The sequence below is a fragment of the Ceratotherium simum genome, chromosome 35, assembly GCF_057802395.1.
Source record: "Ceratotherium simum simum isolate JZ-2026a chromosome 35, ASM5780239v1, whole genome shotgun sequence".
Taxonomy (NCBI): domain Eukaryota; kingdom Metazoa; phylum Chordata; class Mammalia; order Perissodactyla; family Rhinocerotidae; genus Ceratotherium; species Ceratotherium simum.
The window spans coordinates 20,305,770-20,329,367 of NC_141934.1; the positions used below are offsets into that span (position 1 = coordinate 20,305,770).

Sequence of the window (23,598 nt, forward strand, 5' to 3'; positions counted from 1 at the left end):
GGAGGCAGTCTCCTTGGGTTACAGCTTTTGAAGTGAATTGCCTCCAACTGCTTTCCATGTGCGTTTCATGGTGCGCAGGATTCATTTCTTGGAAGAAAGGCTCTCATGGTTATCTTGGGTCCCAAGATAACCCAACCAGTGGTTGGGTTGACCAGAAAGCACAGGGCTTCCTGATCAATGGTCCCATCAAAACTGCAAACACCTGGGAGAGGAACTAGTATTAGCAGGGAACGGTGGAATTCTGGGGAAACACAAACATTCAGTCCATAGCACTTCCCTTACTTAATTAATTTAATATTGAGAGTATCCCCACATGAAACTGCAAACCCAGAGTACTTGAAAACAGTAGGTGCTTTTAGTGAACTGTGCTGATTTAGATGCCTATCATCTTCTGCAGTAGCAGCGCCTTAGTTTTCCTTTGAGTAACGTGCGCAGTTAGACTACTGGTTTCCCTCCAGTATCTGTTCTCTCCCTCTTCCACAGTAAGGAAACAAATAAGCCCATAAGAAATCAGTAGTTGTAGAGAATAGAGGGGAGAAATGAGCAGGGAAAGGAAACAGAGAATGACAAGGTGCAGTCAAGGGCAGTCTCTCTGAGAAGGTAAATTTGAGCAAAGACCTGAACGAAGTACGTGAATGAGCCATGCAGATATTGGTAGCAGAGCATACCAAGCAGAGAAAAGAGCAAGTGCAAAGGCCCTGGGGTAGGAGCATGATTTGCATGGTGGAGGAACAGCAGAGGCCAGTATTCCTGGAGTGGAGTGGGAAGTGTGAGAATGGTAGGAGCCAAGGCAGAGAGACCAGCAGGAAGCGGTTTCTGTAGGGCTGAGGATCATGGTGAGGACTCTGGGTTTTACTCTGAGTGAGTTGGGAGCTGTTGGAGGTTTTGAGGAGAAGAGGAATGAGATCACGTACATTTTAGATCAGATCACTGACTGCTGTATGGAGAATAGACCGTGGGGGGAGCAAGACAAGATCATTATTCTTTACAGAATATCAGCCAGAGAATGAGTGAATATTAGAAAGTAAAAGAATGAATGGATATTGAAAGTTAAACAAACAAAAAAAAGATTTAAGAGTTCAGGACAAGATTGGAAGGGTCGCTACAAGCCTGCGCGTGATTCGTTGCCAAACACAGGGAACAGACAAGCTTTACTCTGGGAAATCTGGGGTGGGAACAAGCACTTCATCCTGGGGAGAGAAGGAAGGTGTTATGAAGGAGACGGGGTTGGCACAGGGCTTGAAGGATGAGGTGGACAAACTCCAGTTCGTGCCACCGCAGGAATTCACAAGCAGAGGGAAAACCTGGGTCAGACGGGACTACCAGTTAGTTTCAGGCCAGCCAGGATTATTAATCCATCCAGCTGTAGTGGTGAGGGAGTGATGGATGGCTCTTGATTCTATTAGCACTGGCTGGGTCTCTCTCTTCCTCTGACGGCTCTGAATTCCAGCCTCTCTGGCTGGCAGAGTCTGGGCTTTTAAATGGAAGGTGAGTGGGTGAGATAGAGGGACCTACAATGATGAATAAAACACACAAAACCCCTCCCCGAGGAGCTTATAGACAAGGGGGAGAGTGAGATGTTAAACAAATAAAAAGGAGAAACATATCGTTACAAATATTGGTGAATATGATGGAAAACATCAGAGTTGAGGAGTGGAGGAGTGGAGGAAGTCCACCCGGGGGAAGTGACATTTGGGTGGAGACCTGAAGGAGTCTCAGGTTTTTGCAAATTGGAGGGAAGAGCGTTGATGGCAGAGGGAACAGTGGATGCTAAGAGTTTAGGGCAAGAAAAAGCTTCCTGGATTCAAAGAATGCAAAAAAGCAGCTATGGTGGGAAGAACACGTGCAAAAGGAGTTGTGCGTGATCAAGACCCTCCAGCTAGTCTTTATTTTCCCTTTAGCTGCAGGAAAAGGATGTACAGGCAAGAGCACAGAGTTTCTGGGGTATTTGATTGCAAATAATTATTTCTTATATCTGGAATAATACGGGGCGGGGGTGTGAGTGGCTGACCATCAGTGGCGGTGGTCACTCTACTGATTTCCAATATTTCATCAAGAAGTAATAATTTCCCAGGCTGACAAAGTCATGAAAATCCACTTTAAGCACAGAGTTTTGCCTTCCTGGCCCAGTGGTTTGACTTGTCGACATTGGGGAGTGTTTTGTCTGGACTGTTTGCTTAATTGCTACTGCACAGAGGGTTAGTTAGCCAGGAATCTTTTTCAGATGCAAAGGGGCTGACCTACAGCCTATCCCAGGTTGCCAAAAAAACCAATCCCAACTACTTACCTGAGAGCGCCTGCTGTCAGGCCGGGCCCAGGCACTGGGTGAGCTTGGGAACATGCCTTAAAGTGGTTTAGAAAACGATTTGTTTCCGGAACACAGCAGCTATTCCAGCGGAGTCCTTTATTCCCAAGCCATTCCACGTCCCAGAGGATTTTAATTTCTGTCAGTTAGATTCATTTGCACCCAACTCATCAAAACGGATTTGTTTGGTTTCAGAATCCACACAGCATCATTGATACCCAAGAAACCTCACAATCTCTGAAGCCTCACCAGCCAGTGGTGTTCTGCTAGTTCTAAACAGGATCCAGAATGAGTTTGGAGCCCGGCAATCAGGAGCATTATCAATCGTTGGCAGCTGTATTCTTTATTTTTTACTTTGTTTCCAATTTGAGGAAAAGATGGGTCCCTGGATAGTATTCTTCTCAGCCTCTCCATTCTCTGTGACAAAGACGATCACTCATTCATTCAACAGGCGTTTCGTGAGTGTTTTCTGTGTTCCAGGCTCTGAGCTAGAACTGGGGAAACAGTGTTCAGCACAGATATGACTCATGCTCTGCCCTAAATGGAATTCCTAAATGGAATTTGCAGTCTAGTGAGGGAGACAGACGTTAAATCGTAATGACACATAAAGTAATTTAATTGCAAATGCAATTTTTCAACAACCAGCAAATGTCTATTGAGCATCTATATGTGAAAGACACCACTCTAGGTGTTGGAGATACAGCCGTGAACAAAACAGACACAGCCCAAATGGGGATATTAATAGCACTGAGGTTGAGATGAGATAACGCACACAAAACTCTTAGCTGAGGGACTGTTGTTATGAGTTTTCCTACCTTGTGCTAAATCGTCAATGGCTCCCCAGTGCTTAGAGGGTAATAATTGTTGTGAAGATTAAAAGGACTGTGCCTAGCACAAAAGTAAACACTCAGTGAATGTTAGCTATTATTATTATTATTGATATTATTGTTTTAAAAATTATTGCTGCTTATGGTAGAGAGTCTTAATTATTGGATTTATCCATTTCATGATAGTAATAGGATCTTTAGCTGGACACGTGGCTACCCAGCATGAAAAATACATTTCCCAGACTCCTTTGCAGTTAAATGTGGCCATAAGACTAAGTCCTGGCTAAAGGGATGTGAGCAGAAGTGGTTTGTGTAATGTTCACTTGGTGCCCTTAGAGGGGAGGGATTTGCCCTAATTTGGCACCTACTGGGTGCCAGGCACTGTTCTGGGCTCTGTGGATCCAAAGGAGAAGAATATATTGTCCTTGTTTTCAAGGAGCTCTCAATCCTTTATATGTTATTTCCTTCAACAAATACTTTATGGTCCTCCTGTGTGCCAGGCACTGACTAGGCTAGTGAACATAGCCTGATCACACAGCTTGTAAATGGTGACCTTGGGATTCAAACCTGGCTCAGCATGACTCCAAAACCCGGGCTCTTAGCTGCAAAATCTCATTTGTTCCTCCTTCACAGATAACCAAGCCTCAACTCCATCTTCCTTAAAGAAGAAAGTGGGAATGAATGGATGTGCTGCAGAACCCCTGGGCCTGCTTCTATATGGGCTCTCACTTACTAGCTGTGTGCCTGTGGGTAAATGACTCGCCCGCCCTGCCCTCCCACCTCAGTTAGAGTATGTGTAAGATTTGGTAGTTGGGGTGAAGAGACCATCCCAGGTCACAGAGGCACAATCATTTACGTTCTTCTGCAGGCTTAGAGTGTGGTGGATAAGGACACTCGTTGTGGTCACACAGATCAGCTCTGCAATTTATTGGCTGGGTCGCCTTGGGTGAGTTACTTTACCTCTCTGAGCTTCATCTGTAAAATGGGAATGATGATGACAACGTCTATTTCAGTGGGTTGTTGGAAGGATTAAATGTGCCCCACAGCAAGCACCCAAAGCATGCTGGTTATTGTTATCCTAGGGGGCAGATTCAAGGTTAACGAAATGGAGGAGGGGCCACTTCAAGGACCTCTTTCTAAAATTATAAGAAAGATGTGACTGAATTCCTCTCAGCAGGAATTATTCACGTTAAGTGTCCTCTTGACTCACCCCTCCCTCCCAGTGCTCCCTCCCTTCCCCTTCTGTGATTTGAGAATCTGAACCCAGTGGTTTTGGCCTGGGAGCCAGAAGCCCAGCATGGCTTTGGAACTATAAGAGTTAAGCATCCGTCCAGCTCACAAATGCAGAAAAACTCCACCAAGACGGGGGGAAATATTTCCATCTCTGATAAGGAGTAAAAACGGAGCAACTGATTCCATATGGGCCGGTGAGAGCGGCGGGAAGGAGCGGGCGGGGTCCCCAGCGTGCGTGGCCACGCAGGGCTGATGAATGACCGGCTGGCCTGGACAGGCAGACCGGCCTCTGCTTTGGAGGGATCAGGAGAGAGCGGGGAGAGCGGGAGAGGATCTGACTCCTGGACGAGGAGGGGGCATGGCAGGAGTCCACCCAATTTTTCTTATGGGTGGCAGCAAAAATGTGTGTCAACATCTGTCGTCTTGAAAGAAACTGCAGCTTTAACTAGACAGGGACGGAGGAATCATAGCCTTCATTGTTTTTCAGCTTTGAGTCGATCTGGTTAAGATCCGGATGGATTTTAGAGAAAAATCACGCAGTCCATCTTGGTGGGCTGTTTGACAAGATCGAAGAATGTTATTTTCCTTAAAATTGGTGTCTGAAAAATAAATTAAATACCGCTTGAGTTGAATTTGACTAACCGGCCGTTTGGCTGGATCGGCCACTATGCAGACTGATTCTGCGCTCCCCTGCTCCTGTCCTCTGGGCTGTCACCCAGGCTGTGCCCTCTGCCTGCAGCACTGTTTCTCCTCATTTTTTTAACCTGGAAATTTACTGGCACTTACCTAATACTCTTTCTTGGCCAGGCACGTTCTAAGGGCTCTCTAAAATATTAACTTTCTTCTAAAACATTAACTTCTCTAATCCTTCCAATAAAGCTATAGGGTCGGTACTATTATTATCTCTGTTATACTAAAGGGGAAGCTAAAATAGCCCACTCACATCACTCAGATAGTGGGTGACAGAGCTGGGGTTTGAACCCAGGTGGCACAGGTCCAAGCCCTGTGCACTTAACCACTATGCTGTGTACCTCTCTGATTCTCATAGCACCTTCAGATCTCTGCTTAGATTTGCCTGGCCAGGGATGCCATCTCAGCCTGAAGAGCCAGGTGACTTGGTCTTCTGATCCTTTAGCACCAGTTAATTGCCCTCATTAGGGTGTGAGAGAGTCAAAGAGGTGCCCTGTTCAGATTTCTCTTCAACAGTAAGCTCGCTGTTCAGAGGCCAGCGGTGTGCTAGCCCACAGCTCCCAGCTGTGGCATCTTCGAGATCCGCCTTGGCTTCCAGCTGAGCCCATATCCTTTAAGGCAGCCCCAGCGGATGGCTGAGCCTGATGGGTACGGGGGGCCTGGCCATTTTTGCCCGGCGGTCTCTGCTCTGGAGCGCCCCAGGTGTTGACAGAGACCCTGTTGGGTTTGAGTCGCAGTTGGAAACACACAACCCCCCACCCCCTGCCCCAGCCATTCTGCTTCCTCCTCCTTTCTTTTTGAAATTCTGATACTTACTGTCATGTTTCAGCTTGTGCCTGCTCCCTCGTTTCGCCTCTCCCTACCCCTACTCAAGCCAGGTTCTTTGCACCCATTGCTTCAGGGAAAAGTGGAGACAGCAGAAAATGAAGGAAAATGGAGTGTTGCTCTGGCTTTTGAAATTCAAAATTCTACACCCTTTAATGGGGAACTTAGGCCATCGACAGTAAATTTGGTATTTATTATGGATAAGAGTGAGCGTTCATATCCTGAGCTAGAAAAGGATGCCCAGGCTAGGAGGGAGGGGAGAAGATGGCAAGGGTTTGAGGAGGGAAAGAGAGAAGAGGGCTTGGGGGAGAGGGCCTGGCCTGAAGAGGTTGAACAGACACAAGAGGCTGGATCAGTCTCCTCCTGAGGGCGCATCCACCAGCCAGGTAGGATCTGAGCAGCATGAAATTGCCCAGTCTCCACTCCAGTGAGTGCTGGGGACCACACTGCTGTCCTTGTTGATGGTGTCCAGTTAGCACCTCCTTTCCACCACGGCCAGCATGCCACATGTTGGACATCCAGTCTACGGGGCCCTGAGACTGTGCTGGGTCACAGTATGACTTTCTCCTCTGAACAACCTCTCCTTCCATGTCCCAGACACTCAAAAGATGGAGGGAAACGGAGACGGAGGGTGGGGCCCTGAGAATCACTGAGATGGGTGGTCCAGAGGACCAGAGAGCCCCCTACAAGCTGTGCCTGGGTGGGACTGAACAGGACCAGCCTGAGTCTGCCACTGAGCTGGGGTAGTTGTAAAAGATTCCCCAGGTTTATGAGCTCATAGCTGTATTTAGGTGGTCAGATCTCTACCTAAATGAATGTTCACCTACACGTGGGTCAAATGTCATTCTTCAGAAAGGTCTTCCCTGACTTTGGATCAAAGTCCCAGATGTTCTCCCACTTACAAGTCTATTTCTTTCCATTTATCACCATCAGAAATGTCTTCCTTGTTTATTGACTTGTTTAGCATCTCTGTCCTGCCTAGAAGGTGACCCCCACAACTGTAGGACCAGGTGGGCTTGTTCATGGTGCCATACCCAGTGCTTGGTCCAGGGCAAGCCTCATCGCCATCCTGTAGGAGGCACTCAACACTCTGGAAGGAATAAATGAACTCCTCCTTGTCTTCAGGATAAAGTCCAAACGTGCAGTGTGTTACTGCAGACTCTTATTGGCAAATGGATGAATGGATCCGCTGAGATGTGGTTGGGGTCAGACCCGTCAAGGGGACAGGGAGAGGACCATCTCAGCCGGAGCCAGGGGCCGTGGTGGTGAACTTGAGAGATGCAAATGGTCCAGGTGGACATCTCTTGCTTGATCTAAGCAGTAGGACGCCCATCTGCCTGTCATACTCCTGCTACTGCGAGGTGGACCTTGGCCAAGTTTGAAGGTATAGCTTCTTCCCCCTGACTTGCATTTCAATGGGATAAAATTCCTGATAGCTTAACTGGCTTTACAGTCTTTAAAAGCTCCTCTGCCAGAGCCACAAATCCTTCAAGGGCCATCCTGTATGGGGAACACCCTCGGCCTGCTTTCTGTGCAGGGCCCTGGGTGGGCAATTAATCAGCCTTCTTGGTTCACTCCCTTCTCAGAGCCAGAGAAAGGAGCTGCTTGCCGGAGTCAGTCAACAGGCCAAGGGCTCTCTGGAGGGGTAGATCTTCCTGCAGAAAGTGGAGGGGGTTGTTCGGGGCGCCCTGAAGGAAATCTGCATTCTCTGTTGGGTAACAGGACCCAGGGGTGTCTCCAGTCCCAAGTGGTTGGTCTAGGAGAGGCTAGTCAGAACGTGGGGGCTGGTCTGCCCTGGCAGGTAGGGAAAGACAAGCAGCTGGAGAGCAGTATAGGTGAGCATAATGAATGAGTATTCAGGGAGCCTTAATGAAAATATATTTGGAACTCTATATATTCCTAAAGTAATCCATTTTTTTAAATAAAAATGAAAGAGCATAGACAAGCCAAAAGAAACAAAAACTATATATGTATAATCCCTCTCCCTAGACATAACATCATTAACATGTTGTGGTTTCACTTTCCAATAATTTTATGCATAAATATATATGCTTTTTATTAAAATGGAGTTATACAGTATAGACTGTTGTATGACCTGTCTTTCTCACTTAGAAATGATGTCAGGACATATTTCCTTAAAAATAAATCTAGAGCTACATCATCGTTTTTGATTGATACATAAGATTCCAATGTATGGATGGCCTGTGATTAAACAGGAATTTAACCAACTTTCTATTGTTGACATTTCCACTTTTTTGCACCTGTGAATAACAGTGCAGTGAATATCCTTTTGTGTCCCTCTTTTCATAAATTTCTGAGTATTTCTTTATAATAAATTAATTTAAACGGAATTGTGGGGTCAAGGGTATGCACATTTTTATGATTTTTTTGATATATGTTGGCAAGAAGACTTTCTAAAAAGGTATATCAATGAAATTCTCACAAGAAGAAATTACTTTAAAAGCAAGATATGCTGATAAAAAGGGCAATCAAACAATAAAGAAATATAAAGTGGTCCTGGCTCTGTGGCCTAGTTGTTAAGTTTGGCACGCTCTGCTTTGGCGGCCCAGGTTCACGGGTTCAGATCCAGGACACGGACCTACACCACTTGTCAGCCGTGCTGTGGCAGTGACCCACGTACAAATAGAGGAAGATTGGCAATAGATGTTAGCTCAGAGCAAATCTTCCTCAGCAAAAAAAGAAAAGAAAAAAACAGCAAAAAAATAAAAAAAGAAATATAAAGTGAAAGCTGTTGCTTTAATTTTCCTTCCTAGAGAAGATCATATTTTTACTGCACTGATATCTCGATCCTGCCAGACTAAGTCCACCCTTTTCATAAGATTTGCTTCTGGACTATAAGCTCTGGGAGGGCAGAGGCTGTATTTGCTTTGCTCATTTTTATATGCTAGCGCTTATTTCAGGGCCTCACACACCACGGATGTCTGCTGTATTAGTTATCGATTGTTGTGTAACAGATTATCCCCAAATTTAGCAGTTTAAAGCAATAAACACTCATTATCTCACACAGTTTCTGTGGGTCAGAAATCTGGGACTGGCTTAGCTGGGTGGTTCTTGCTGATGGTCTTTCATGCAGTCAGGATGTTGGCTGTGGCTGTGGTCTCATCTGAAGGCCTGACTGGGGCCAGAGGATCCACTTCCAAGGTGTTTCACTCACACAGCTGGCAAGTCATGTTCGCTGTTAGCTGGAGGCCTCAGCTCCTTGCCACACAGATTTTCCACAGGGCTGTTTTAGTGTCCTCACAACATGGTGGCTGGCTTCCCCCAGAGGAGTGATCCAAAAGAGGGGGCAAGGTGGAAGCTGTGGTATCTTTTATGACTCAGCCTCAGAAGTCACACTCTGTTATCTCTACAATATTGTACTGGTTACCTAGGTCCGCCCTATTCAGTGTGGGAGGGTCCTACACAAGGGCATTAGTTCCAGGTGCCGGGGATTGTTGGGGACCATCTTGGGGGCTGGCCACCACGTGTATTAAAATGAGCTGAATAAATGATGGAGCAAATGAATGATAGTCTCGAAACTAGAAGAAGCTAATGGTGTTCTCCATGTCTTCCAAACTATTCTGTGTAGAGATGGGATAATTATCTGAAAACTGAGTTTGGACTAAGCTGTGTATTTGCTGCAGAAGCTACCGGTCTGAACTATTCCTGCCTTGAGTCCGGATGAGCAAGCAAAGGCTTACAACTCCCAGAGACATCTGGGAAATTCCCAGGGGGGTTGGGGTCTTGTGGTTCAGACCACAGGCCCAGAGAAAAGCTGGATCTTGCTGCTCTAAGGAATGCCAGGCCTGCATGTCAATCAAGGCAGAGTGGGTCATTTGGCCAAGGGGGGTCACTCTCATCATTGAAATACTCAGTAGTTTACGACCTCTATAAAGCTATTAGCCCCTGGAGACTAGGGGAAAGTGGTTACCAGCACCCTTTGCCTCTCTGGGGTCCATTAGCATCAGGGTTGTAAACTCGGTCTCAGGCCATGGGTGACTGGTTTTATTATCAATCAATTACTCATGCTTGTCAGCAGGTCTCAAGCATCCTACAAGCATAGAATCTGGCCAGATAACCACGGGCGACTCTGGGCAATTCAGCTCTATACCCTAGGCCTCAGTTTCCCCATCTGTCAAGGAAAGGGTTGGACTATATCAGAGGTTCCCACACTTCTCATCACCAAAGTCTATTTCCTTTATTTCACTGCTGTTGTGTGTATTTCATGTTTTGAAATTACTTCTCTAGCAATCAGCATTCCTTAAAAACCTGTTTCTCTTCCCCGTTAATATCATTAAAGACAATTATCTTTATATAATAAGGAATATACAGCCGACAATCACAAAGTCTGACCATCATAGGCAGGGCTGCACCCAGAGCATTTGGGGCCCTGTCTATATAAACAATTTCAGTTATCCGAAATCAGCATGCCAGGACCATTCTGGTGGCATGATTCCATGAAAGAAATACCACGCAGGCCTGGAACTGCGACCAGCCATGGGGCCCTGTGACAGCCCCAGAGGTGCAAGTCTTGGAGCTCCTCAAGGCATCTGGCTGACTTCACGCACGGATTAGAGGGTCAGAGAGAGTCACAGAGTAACAAGGAGTAACAGGGACCAGGACCCACATGCGGCCCAGGCAGACTAAGAGGATTCTGCTCAGACAGCAGAGCCAGCCCTGGTTCTGGTCCCAGGTATCAGAGGGGGACTTAGAAAATTTCAAAGAAGGTAGGCCAAACCATGGGCCTGGGCCAGGGTCCCCTCTTGCTTAGATCCAAGGGCCACACTGACCACAGGATAATCAACGTTTCCACGATGAGTTGTAAACATTCTTGCCCAAAGTGAAATAAACACATTTTTGTCAATGTGGTACACGAACAATTCTGTCCATCCATTGGAAATATAGAACAAAAGTTGAGGCTCAATCTTGGTACCTTCTGAGATTGATAGGGGACCAAAGACCCCACTCATTATACTCACTAATCTTTATTGAGCAGCCATTTCGCCCAAGACTTTACACACACACTTTCTTAACCTTGATAAGAATCCTGCAGGGAGTCCCTCTTTACAGATGCATAAACTGGGATTCACATGCCTTTCATAACACCATCTTCAGCCCGAGAGCTGCAGGAGTAGCCAGTCTCCAAGAATTATTCTCTAATAATTGCATCCAACATTTATTGAAGGTTTTCTACGTATCAGGCATTGCTTGAGCACTTTACATGTACTAAGTACTTAATCCTCACAACAAAACTTTAAGGTAGGATCTGCTATCCCCTCCATTTTACAGATGAGTAGACTGAGGCTCAGAGAGGTTACATCACAGTCCAGTGTCACAGAGCTTGTGTGTGATGGAGATGGAATATGAAAGCAGGCTATCTAACACCAGCATGAGCTCTTAGGCACTAAGCTGCACTGCCTTTCTCCGATCTCACTTTTCCAAGATTCTACCCCAAGAAGCAGATGTTAAGCAAGTCTTCTGGCGAAGCTACTCCGCTTAGTCTTTGTAAGTAGAAAACTACCCTTTGAATCCTTGAGCGTAACCCCCTCCACCTCTCTGAGCCTCAGTTTCTTCCTCTGTGGGATGGGGATAATTTCATCTTGCTGGAGGTTGCTGTGGAGATGAAATGACCTAGGGCATGCAAGGTTCTGGGTTCATAGGGACTTGCTAGCGTTTCCATTCTTAGCCCAAACTACCCAAGGAGGTGATGACTGACTTATGACAAAGGCAATCTTCATTGCACCTGCAAGATGGGATTAAGCGCCCAAGTAAACAGCTGGGGGATGCAAGCTAATGTCAAAAGAAATACTAGTACCTCATGTGGCAAGACTTGGTGTAGGTAGATTGGAGATTGGAAGAACTTATGTGTCTGCGTCTCAGGGTGGGTTTCTGGAAGCAGACACGGAGTTGCCTGCATCAGGTCAAGGTGGCCAAACATTTATACGTCCATCTTGCTTAGTCCCCAGTGCAGGCTGCTCCTGGAAGGCCATGACCTTGGGCAGCCGCCGCAGCTGAGAAAGACCTGAAGGAGCTGGCCGCTGGAGGCCATCTGCTGACCGCACTCCCTGCAGCTGGACTGCAAGTCCTTCCTTGAAGAGGGATCTGCAAGGTGCATCTCTGTGTCTACCAAGACTGCTAGGCTGGTGGGGCAAAGGGCGTCAGGAGAGAAGCAATGAGGTCATCTAATTCAGCAGAGAAACCACATGTGGAGTCTACTTTCTGCCGCCCCTCTGATTCCTCGTTGTCCAAGTCCTGCCCGGCCATCAAGAATGCCCTACAATAGCTGCCCATGTGGCTGCCAGTGTTGGTTGTCATCTCTGCAGAAACCCTCGTGCTGGTGAAATAGTCATCACAGAGCCTACCTGGGAATTCCAGGCGTTCTCTGCCAGCCTCCTGGTGGCCAGAAGTCTTGAAATGGAAGCTTCAGGGGTTGTTTGCCCTTCAATCCCCGACATCTGAGAACACAAGAGGCCAATCCATGGCCAAAGAAGGCTTCCAGAGGCAGGCTGCTCCTGGGCAGCCGAAGAGTCGGGTTAGCTGCACCCAAGGACTTCAGGGACATGTAAAGGAACTCAGGCTGCAGGCCAATGGAGAAGTTAGGCTGAGGTCTTGCTAAGCTCTGCCTTTCTGTTTCCTTAGGATGTTGAAGGATATCAGCATGCTTTGCGGACTCTGGATTTCTGGAACATCTCAAGAAGAATACCTCTGCTTTGGAAACCAGAGACAGAGGCAGAATCAGAACTGAGAGCGGTGGCAACTGTGGGGACAATCATTATGTGAGTTGAAATTTGATGACTCAAAATAAGACTATGGCTAATAATTACAGTGTTCCCATATGTAAAATAAATAACAATTTATTATTGCAATAAAATATTTCCATAACTAAGCAGTTGCATAAATATAAAGCAATTAATTATTATTGTATCTGATATTTATTGAACACTGCTGGGTGCTTGCATTATCTCCTTTCATCTCCCAATAACCCCATAAGGGAGATACTATTGTTATCCCCATGGTACAGGTGGGGAAACTTAGTCTCAGAGAAATTAACTCACTTGCCAAGTTCATGTCCATAACAAGCTGTAGAGCCAGTTGGAGCAAGTAGCAGGCTCACTCAGAGTAGCATAGCATGACTTGTCTTTTAAGAGCACAAACTCTTGAGCCAGATCACCTGGGTTTGACTCCCAGCTCGACCACCTATTAGCTGTGTGACCCTGGACAAGTTACTTACCCTCTCAGTTTCTCATTTGTAAAATGGGGTTGGTAAGAGGTACATACCCAGAGGGATGTTGGGAGGATTAAACGGGTTAGCATGTGAGGCGTCCTCAGAGCAGTACCCGGCACACAGCAGGTATTTCATAAGTATCAGCCTTTCTTGTTATTTTGTACAGATGTCTTCATACACCTGATCCCAAAGCTGCCACCAGTTTGAATCTCCCCAAGGATGATGAACCTCGTGATATCCTTTGACTACTGACCACTGGACAGAAGAGCCCATACAAATGTCATGAATAGTGGCTCAAGAGTATAGTCCATGTATCAGCTAACTGAGAGGTTTAAGACAGCCATTTTCTGAGTTCGGGATTCTGCAGGTCGGTAAGTTGTGGCAGGCTCAGCCAGGTGGTTTTCTGCTCTCTTTGGGCGCACTCTCTCTTTGGGAGCACTCATGCATCCGCTGTTTGCTGCAGTTGACTGGGGCCGGCTGGTCTACGATGGCTCTTGTTGGCTTCTTGATGCTCCGTGTAGTCTCTCCCCCAGCCAGCTAGCCCGGGCTTGTTCTCAGGGTGGCTGGGCAGGTGCTAAGAGAAAGAGAGGAAGCTGCAAGGCATCTTGAGGCCTTGGCTCAGGACAAGCACAGTGTTGCTTCCACCACATTCTATGGGTTAAAGCAGGTCACACTGTCAGCTTTATTCAAGGGGTGGGGAATAGGGTCTGCCTTCTTATAGGAGGGGCTGAAAACTCACATTGCAAAGGAGAGGAAAAAAAGCACCCACATTTGCAAAAAATCCACCGGTTACTATCTAACCTACATTTGGGGTTGGTCCCTGTTTCAAATATTCTGCTCTACAGTCATTATAAACCAGTGACACGTTCTAGAAACACCAGCCCTCTGGCATTCAGCTTTGTCCATCAGTCTCTTGTACTCTGTAGTGAAACAAAACTCTTTTTCAGTTTTTGTGGCTCAAATTATAGCTAGAAACATAGAGATGTCAGTAGAGTATGTAAATTGCCACTTTGGGATCAGAGACCCAGATTCAAATCCAGGATCTGACAGTTACTTGCCGTGTGACCGTGGGCAAGCCACTTGCCCTCTCTGAACTCAGTTTCCTCATCTGTAAAATGGGGCTCATAATAGTTGCTATGTCACAGCCTGTTGCGGGGATTAAGGGAGACAATAGGTGTGAAGCGCCTGGCACATGGCCTGGTCCCTGGCGCCATGAGTGCTAACTTCATTAGTTAATATTATTGTTATTAGTCTCCCACAATTGACAATGGGAACTACTTTTTCCTTTCCTGCCCTGCCAATTATAGAGGCAAAGAGTGAGAGTGATGCATTCTGACCTTAATCCATGCGATGAGCTCTGGACGGCCATTTCAAATCCCATTTCCTCCTGCTGGGAGGATAAACTGAGATCCTTAGCTTCTCAAAGCCAGAACAAGAAGATAAAATAAATAATAACCAAGTGCAGTATTTAACCTCGTGGTATCCCTGAGAGGGGAGACCGGAGAGAAGGATCAGAAAGTGTTTGGAAATATGGAGTATAGTGTCTACAACCACTTCTGTGGCCAGCTTTTTTTTTTTTTTCCTCCCATGCAAATCTCAACAGCGAGAGATGCAGACCAGAGGGTCTTGAAGTACCACACGCCACATTTGAAGGTTTGCTCAGGATTAAAGAAAGGGTGATCTGGCCAGAGAACTTTGTGCCTGGAGGCCTTCCAGCTCAGTTCTGTGGCTCTGCCGTGGGAGATATGGTTCTGATCAACAGCCCAGTGTGGGGTCATGCGCGCCAGCTCTGGAGCAGGGTGTGTTAATGGGTCCTGACGGGTGCTTGGGCTCCCGGAGACTGGGCTGAGGGTTTCCACCAGCCGAGACTCTCTGGCTAAGCTCGGAAGACGTGCCAGCTCTGAAGATCCTGACCGAAATTGCTGACCTTCCCCAGTTTATTCTTTACTTCTCTTAAGCCTGGGGTGCAAACCTCTCTTCTCAGACAGCACCCAGGCCAGCACCTCGGGGGCTGGGGAACGGATGGGAAGAGTGCAGCATTCTGAGTCAGAAGTGCAGGCTCTGCGGCTGGCTGGTGGCGTGCTCTGAATCTCTCTGAACCCCGTCTGATCCCTTCCACTCTGACAGGTAGGTGGAACCAGCATTATTATTTTCTTTTGTCAGAGAGGAAAACAGAGATCGTGGTGAGGGAGCTGATAATAACTGATGTTTGCTGAGCATTCGCTACGTGCCAGGCAACATACTAAGTGTTTCAGATGCTTTGTCTCCTTCAAGCCCATTCATTTTTTCCATTTTACTGAAGAGTTCACTGAAAGCCCAGAAAAGTGAAGCCATATGCTCAGGGCCACACAGCTGGTAAACAGCACAACGAATGTGCTCTGCTACTCTTCATCATCGTGAGCATTCTTTGTAAACCTTACGCACTAGAGGTTCAGATTAGATAATGAAAACGCTATTCCTCCCTTTAATTACATACCCACGTGGCTTAGACTAGCAAGGTCTCTGAACTCTTTTCTTTTAAATAAACTGTTCCATTTATCTGTGGCTACATAAAAAACTACCCCCAAGCTTAATCAAGGAAAGCACCATTTTCTTCTTCTTGTGATTTTGTAGGTCAGAAATTCAATCAGAGCAGAGGAAGGGTGGTTCGCTCATGTTCTGCAGAGACTGAGGCTTCTGCTGAGGTGGCTCAAAAAGTTGAAACAGCGGGGACAGCCTGCCTGGAGCCATGTGTCTGTGGCCTTGGCTCTGGCCTTCAGCTTGGTTTCTTGGTTCACATGGCGTCTGTTGGGGCTGGAAAATTCAAGATGGCTTCTTCACGTCATGTGTCGGTTGGGGCTGCTCATGCATCTCTCTGTCTCCGCGTGTCCCTCCATGTGGCTAACTGGGGATTCCTCACAGTGCGGCGGCCTCAGAGCAGCCAGACTTCTGACATGGAGGTTCAGGCTTCCAAGAGCCCATGTTCCAAGAGGCCTGGGCAGAAGCTACAAGGGTTCTTAGGACCCAGCCTCAGAAATTCCAGGTCAGCCAAGGTCCCAGGTGCAGCAGCCATGGAGGTGTGCCTCTTGGAACTCCCTTCAAGGAAGAATTTGTCATTCGGCTGGGAGCAGTGTCTCCCATCGCAGCATCCAACTGCAGTACCTTGAGAAGCTGCATTCCAGCCAAGGGGGCCTCCAGCCAGGGACTGAACCAGTGGGGGGTCCTAGGGCCTGGCCACTTCTCCCCAATGTCTGACTCCTCTAATATGCGTCCTTTGCTCTGGAGCTCCATGCTGAGTTGCTCAAGACTTTGTGAGGTATGTATCGTGGTGTGAGGCTCTCCCCGTCCAGTTCTGTTTCCTTTCCCTTCATCTTTCAAGGATGCTTAATTACGCTTAATACGCATCTTGCACTCCTAACTCCATCTCATCACCATCTGCTTCTCCAGAGACCCAAACTGGCGCGCTAAGGCAACTCCAGATCCAGGGGGAGAGGAATTAGACCCCACCATTCAATGGGAAGAGTGGCAAAGAATCTACTATATCAACTCTTTATCAATGTCTAACATACACACATGTAAACAAAAGTTCACACAGCACAGTGCACAGCTTGATGAACCATCACAAAGTGGACCCACCCGTGTATTTACCACCAAGATGAAGAAATAAAACTCTACCAGCACCTCAGATGCTCCCCAGTGTCCCCCTCCCAGTCTCCACCCACCCTCCTACCCAATGGTAACCATTATCCCGACTTCTAACACCAGCGTTTAATTTGGCTTGTTTCTGTACTTTCTATAAATGGAATCAGAGAGCACATGCTGTTTTGCATCTGGCCTTTTTCACTTCACATTATGTTTCAGATTCATCTATGTTGTTGAGTGTGGCAGTATTTATTAATTTTCATAGAATTCTGTTATAGGAATACATCATAATTTATCCATTATATTGATGAATAACTACATTTTGATCATGCACCTTATCATTAAGGTGCAACTTTGAGCATGCATTATATATATTATATGCACCCCTGTAGTAACAAGCTTTGTACATTGCAAAACATATTCAGAAATTCTTAGAAATTTTAAAAGATGAGCTAATCTAGAAGTTTTAATATTTTTTCCTGCATCCCAGTGGATCATGCATGCCCCACCCTGCACTTTGTTGGCTCCTGGCTTGAGGGACAGGATTGTGATACCACGTATACACTTAAATAAGAGGTCGCGTGACACATTGTGAAGATCAGAGCCTTTGAAATCAGACAGGTCTGGATTCGTCTCTGTTGAATAGCTGTGTGACTCTAAATAATTGATGCTGTTTCTTCATTTATGGGGGGTGGATGGTGTCTGCACCTTGCATTCAGCCAGCAGATATTTAATGTGTACCTGCTATGTACCAGGCACAGTTCTAGGCGCCAGGAAGACAGCAGAGACCTGAAAAATCACAAGGCAATGGGTGTACTGTATAATTCTAATTCTGGGAGGTAGTGAAGAATTGGACGCGATGATCTCCTCTACCACGCAGGCCAAAGGGACCAGGTGTTTTGGAAATTCTTGGAAAAGCCCTGTGTGGGGAGCAGACTCATGGAGGGAGCTCACCGGCTGCCCTTCCTGACTTTCCCTGAGTGGTCCCTCCAGTGCAGCAATCTCTCACTCCAGGGCTCCCTCCCCCAGCTTCTGCTCCTAGTGAAGCAGGAAGGGGCTCGTCTCTGCTGGCGGTGGGAGGAAGTCAGAGGAGATGGGGAGGCAGGGATGGAAGGGCAGAGGGCAGAGCGGTGGAGATTTCCGAGACCCTTCGGTTCCGTCGACCACCGCCTCCGCATACCCACCTCATATTGCCCCGCGTCTCCCTCCCTCTCCCCGAGTTATCTGGACGGGGTGTCTAATTGAAATTGAAGACCTGTTTAGCTGTGTGCCCACGCAGTCTGATCTCCAACGCGGGCTACCACAAAGTATGCGCTGGCCCTGCGCGTTCCCAGGAATCTGACAAAGTGATGGATGCCCAGCGAAGCTATTTCTCAGACGTGTGGAGCCAGTCTCTTGTTTAAGCCCCGGATTGAAGATTCATCCAACACAACAGCTTGTGTGCACTCGCCTAAGAAGACTGAAGAGAAGTGGGCGCCCAGACAGCCCTGAGAAACACCTAGAGGCTTGTGTGAAAGCTTGGATCTGTGCTGTAAGGCTGCCTTGCAAATAAGCCCTGAGATTTTACCAGCCCACAAAAGCTGTAGGAGGAATGAGGCCTGCTTGTGACCGACAGGAGGCAAACAACTCCTCATCCATGTGCTCAGGGTAGGTTTAAATTAGGGGACCACTGTCTCAAAAGAGAAGGGATTTTTTTTTTTTAATCATAAATCCCTTGGAAAATCTGGTAAAAGGGTAAGATCCTTTAACCAGGAAAAAAATGCGCAATGAATGAAACTTAAAACAGCATGGATAGTCTTCTAAGCTCTTAAATTTATCATTTAATCCTCATTAAACCTTACGAAGTAGATACTATTATTATGCCTATTTACCCAAGGTTGCTCAGGGGCTAAGTGAGGGAGCTGGGACATAAACCCATGCGTCTGAGGTCAGTGGCCATGTTCCTAACCACTACCCCACACCGCCATGCAGGGACTCGGGTGGGAGTGACCTGATTATCATTCATTATGGAACTAATGATAACATGTCATCCTTGATTTAAAAAAATTCACATTTTACACATTCAGTTGGATGGATACTTGGATTTTCCTGTCTGATGTTCATTTCTCTGTGGACCACCTCCCTCAAGCCCCCCACCCCCATTCCAGTCCTGGGTGTTCAGATGGGTTTGGCTGCATCTGTCTGCCAGGATGCGAATGTGTGCGTCCTAGACCTGGCTAATGAGAGCCAGCATGCCCCTGGCCATAGAGATTGGCTTCACTGGTGGTTACATAGTCCAAGCTGGATCAATCAGTGCCGTGGACTTTTAATGGAGCTACTGGGAAAGAAAGAATCTCTTTTCTGCTGAGGGGCTAAAGGTAAAGGTTAACATTTTGGAGTAATCAAAGGAATGAGCCCCATTGAGAATGAAACTAAGACAGAGAAAAACAGATAAAGATAAAGAGAGTTAGTCCAGATGAAAACTGTTGAATGAGCAGATGATCCCCTTGGTCCATCCATGCCTGATTTCCTCTTGTATAGTTACATGACACAATATTTGGGAGAGGGGGTGGATTTATGTTATGTGCAACTGAAAGAGTCCTATTAAATACACAGACATTTTATCAGTTTTTTTCTCTGTTTCCATCTCCAAACACAGTCTCTCTCCATGATACAGATCACATAGTACAGCCTTGTGTTTAGGTGAAGACCAGAGAGCTTCGTAATGTACTCACTGGCTATGAAGGCTGGAACCCCCTTGCCCCCTCAGTTGTATTCCAGACCTCTGGAGTAGGTGTTAAGTTTCAAATATCTCTTCCCTACATGCTCAGCACGCACAGATTCTTAAACCATAGGTGCTCCATAATTGCTTACCAGTGTAATGGGATTTGAGCCAAACTTCAAAGCTGAGAATAATAGGGCTGTTGAGTGCTCACACATTCTAAAGAAAGGCCCCGATTTATAGGACTTACAACAGGAGGCCTAAAACTGGTTCTTATCTCCCACGACAGAGGGTGACGACCAGGGAGGAAAAGCAGGAGTGTGAGGATTTCCTTAGAGAGAGTTGCTGGACTATTGTGTATTTCCCTCTAGGATTGCCACCCTTCCCCCTTTACACAAGTGATAAATTCCAGCTATCCTTTCAAACTCAGCTCAAATGTTGCCTCCTCTAGGAAGCCTTCCATGGTTTCTCTGGCTAGAGCTGTTGCTCCTGTCCACTGGCCTTCTTCTCAGAGCCCTTAATATTTACTTAGGTTATAGTACTTGAAGAGACACTCTAATAGTGTAATGGTGTGACATGTGTCATCTCTCTGTTAGACTAAGTGCCAACCTGGCACAGACCTGTACTGTTCATCTCCATACACTTGCAGGAAGGGAATGAGGTGGACTGTATGTGACTCTAACAGCCTTCCTGCTAAAGGAAAGGCCTTTGTCTTGCTCAGCACTTTCCTAAGTCTGGATATGCAGACATGGAGCTAGAGCTGAATATGGGAGGAGAGCTAGACAGAATGGAATCACTCTGTGAAACGGAGCATGGAGAATTTGGAGCTCCAGGAGGAGGAGCGTAGAGGTGGGGTGGGGTAGGGATGAGAAGAAGAGATGGAAGGAGAGACAGAGGGAGTGAGGAGCTGGAGAAAATCCTTGGGGACGGGCTGCCACATACAGTAAAGGGCCGGTGAGCAAACCCCCAGCAGGGGGTGGTCAGAGACTCTGGACAACGGGGATGTCTATTATTAATTTGAATTTTTAAAAATGTGTTTGCAATGTAACCCCCCTTGGTGTCTTTTAGTCTTAAGTAACAGCTTTGACATAACCAGAAATTTTATGAGACTGTTTTTGATTTTATTTCGCTTGATTTGAAATAAGCAAAAGGACCAAATATATACATGGGTGGACAGCAGCACTTGGGAACTTGTTAGAAATGCAGATTCTTGGGCCCCACCCCAAACCTACTGAGTCAGACACTCTGGAGGTGGGGCCGGGCAGCCTGCAATCTACAGACCCTCGGGGGATTCTGATGCTTGCTGAATTTGAGAATGGCGTGTTAAACCCTCAGTAGCTTTGTGCTGAATTGATGAATAAAAAGCTTATGGAAACACAGTACTCTGCTGGTAGCCTCTATTTTTATATCTTTAAAAAGCTTTTTAACTCTGCACTGAATCATAATTCATCAAGTCAGGCTTCTAGCCCAGAAGAGCTGTGTTTGAGTGGCTCTCTCTCCAACAGCCTGGAAGCAGACCACTCGCATCCCAAGGTCCAGGTTGAGCGCGGCTGTCTTTGGGTCACGCGATGAAAGTGGATATTCTGAGGCCTCCCTGGGCCCACAATCCGATGGCAGGTTGCCCACTGGACCCAAGAACTGTTTTTCTGTTCCCGGATGGGTAACAAGAGGATAGCAGTTGCTTTTCCTAAACATGTCCAGGGACTTGAAGGAAATCACCCACCCTGGCAGATTCTCCCAAAGAGGTGCAGTTCTTTTCCTGTCAAGCCAGGATATTAAATTAAGCAATTTTCATCAGATAACACATCTTCTGGTTCATGTAAACGTCCCACAAATCGCTGAGCTCGTAACTCAGACTGATTGAAAGTGAGCCACTAATCCAGTTCACTTTATAGATGGGTCGTGGGCTAGCTGGGAGCTCGCCCTTGCCCAAGAGCCTCCTGACAGCCAAGCTAAGATGCCCCTCCCCTCCCCCCATTTCTGTCGGGCTAGGAGCATTGCTTAGCGTCCAGTCCTCCTGGCGTCAGACCACGTGACCACAGGAGACCTGGTCCCTGGGTCTCAGAGGAGAAAATGCCCAATGCTGAGAGCAGAGTGCAGTACACAAGCAAAGCTGTGATGTGGATGACATTTGCCATGATGTCCTTCATCTCCTTCTAACATTCTTCTCAGCTCGTGTCTGGGGACCTGCCCTTACTCCCACTCCAGCCTCATCAAGTGTTGGCTCCAAACCTTCCTAGCTTCAGTCTTCTTATCTATAAAATGGGAAGACAGCACTACTCACTGACAGAGTAGTGGAAAATTAAATGGAATATCATCTGTAAAACGTAAAATAGCACAGCGTCTGACACTTTGTCTCCATAAATCCAAGTGTTAGTATTGTTTGCTCTATATCTTCATCTCTAGGTGTCTGCCTCTTTAAAAAAATAGCACCACCATTCATTGAATATATTCACTATATACACATTTGAGGTTTTCAATACACTCTCTCAGTTAATCCGCACCACCTGATGATCCACAGTTTTTCTCTGTGGTTCAACTCTCTCACCTATAAAATGGGACTAAATTGCAAGTTTTATTTTTCAATCAGAAAGCCAGTATTTTATTTCTAAATCTCTGCCATATATTTCTAGCAGGTACTGACGGTCACCTCCCACACGTGCACCAGGTCGTCTGTGCAGCCGGCAAATAGAGTCTGGCCAGCAGCAGAGCGGGCCAGAGAGGTGCACTGGGGTGGCTCTGCTTTGCTGCTGGTTCTGATAACTTCTTGCTTCGGTTCATCTACACTGATCTAGCCCTCCAAGTCCCAGATCTTGGTGCTGGGGCCGTGGCAGCACAGAGCCTGTAGTGGTCCCCACCATCTAGCATATAAAGGTGCTTGTCTTCATCAAGGTCCCACAGGATGGCCTGGCCATCCTTGCCTCCAGAAGCACAGGGGATCATCTGGAGAGACAGTCACCGTGTTCAGGTAGCCCATGTGGGCGATGAGATTGGTCTTCAGCTTGCAATTTGCCCAGTTCTCTGCCTTGACCAGCGTGTTCCAGCCCCAGGAGACAATGATGGGATTGCTGCTGTTGGGTGAGAAGTGGACGCAAGACACCCACTCTGAGTGGCTCTCATCCTGGGCAGCGTATTTGCGTACACCCAGAGTATTCCACAGCTTGATGGTTTTATCTTGGGAGCCAGAGACGATCTGCCAGTTGTCAGAGGAGGAGGCCACCCTGAGCACATCCTTGGCACGGCCTAGACATTGGCAAGTGGTGGTGCCCCTTGTGAGATCCCAGAGGTAAAGGGTTCCATCCCAGAAGCCTAACAGGACAAACTGGCCATCTAAGGAGTGACCACATCACTGACAATGTGAGAGTGACCCTGAAGAGCATGCTGTGGGATGTCGTCATTGGTCTCAACCCGAGACAAGCTGGTCTTGTTTCGCAAGGCAGACAGTATCGTGTCCCGGAACTGGGCAGTGTAGTGATCTGGGTCACCCAGCCGTTGTGGCCCTTGAGGATGCCACAAAGGGTCATCTGTTCAGTCATGGCGGCGGCCGGTGTAGGCGTCACCGCAGCAACGAGGACGGAACTGGATAGCTCAGAGAGATGAGCACCACAGCCACTCCCACCATGGCTCCATAGAGAAAAAGCTTGAGGACTTGAAATAACATGAGTAAAGCATCTCATGGAGCACCTGGCAGAAAATGATGCTCTAGAAATGGCATCCAATATTAGCAGTAACATTTTAGATGCTTGGACATATGTGACTTGGGCATTTAGAGAGGAGGTATGACTGAGGTGAACAAGGATTGGGGGAGTTGGAGAAGAAATGGGAAGACATTCAGGGTGAAAGGCACAGAAGGTAATAGGCATGATGGAGGAAATGAAAATGGTGCGTGTGTGTGTGGTCGGAGGAGAAATGCACTCTCTGGTATTGTCGCTTTCCTTCTTTCTGAGTGAGCAGGGAAGAACGGGACAGCGGGAGCCCCTGATGTGATGGGGGCACAAACATGGACTAAAAGATTGACTGGATCCTGAAGTGGTCAAATTCACGTAGACACACCACTGTCCTATCACATCCCTGCTCCCACCTCAGCACCCATCACTGTGCCCGGCACAGAGTAGGTGGTCCACAATGTTTGTTGATTGAATTAATGCACAAGAGGTTAAGATCTCTAACC

At 47.1% G+C, this 23,598-nt stretch overlaps 1 pseudogene; it reads right to left on the reverse strand.

Moving 5' to 3' along the window:
* Positions 1 to 22,056: 22,056 nt before the first annotated feature.
* On the reverse strand, positions 22,057 to 22,978 carry LOC101397330 (small ribosomal subunit protein RACK1 pseudogene; annotated as a pseudogene).
* Between the last annotated feature and the right edge of the window lie 620 nt (positions 22,979 to 23,598).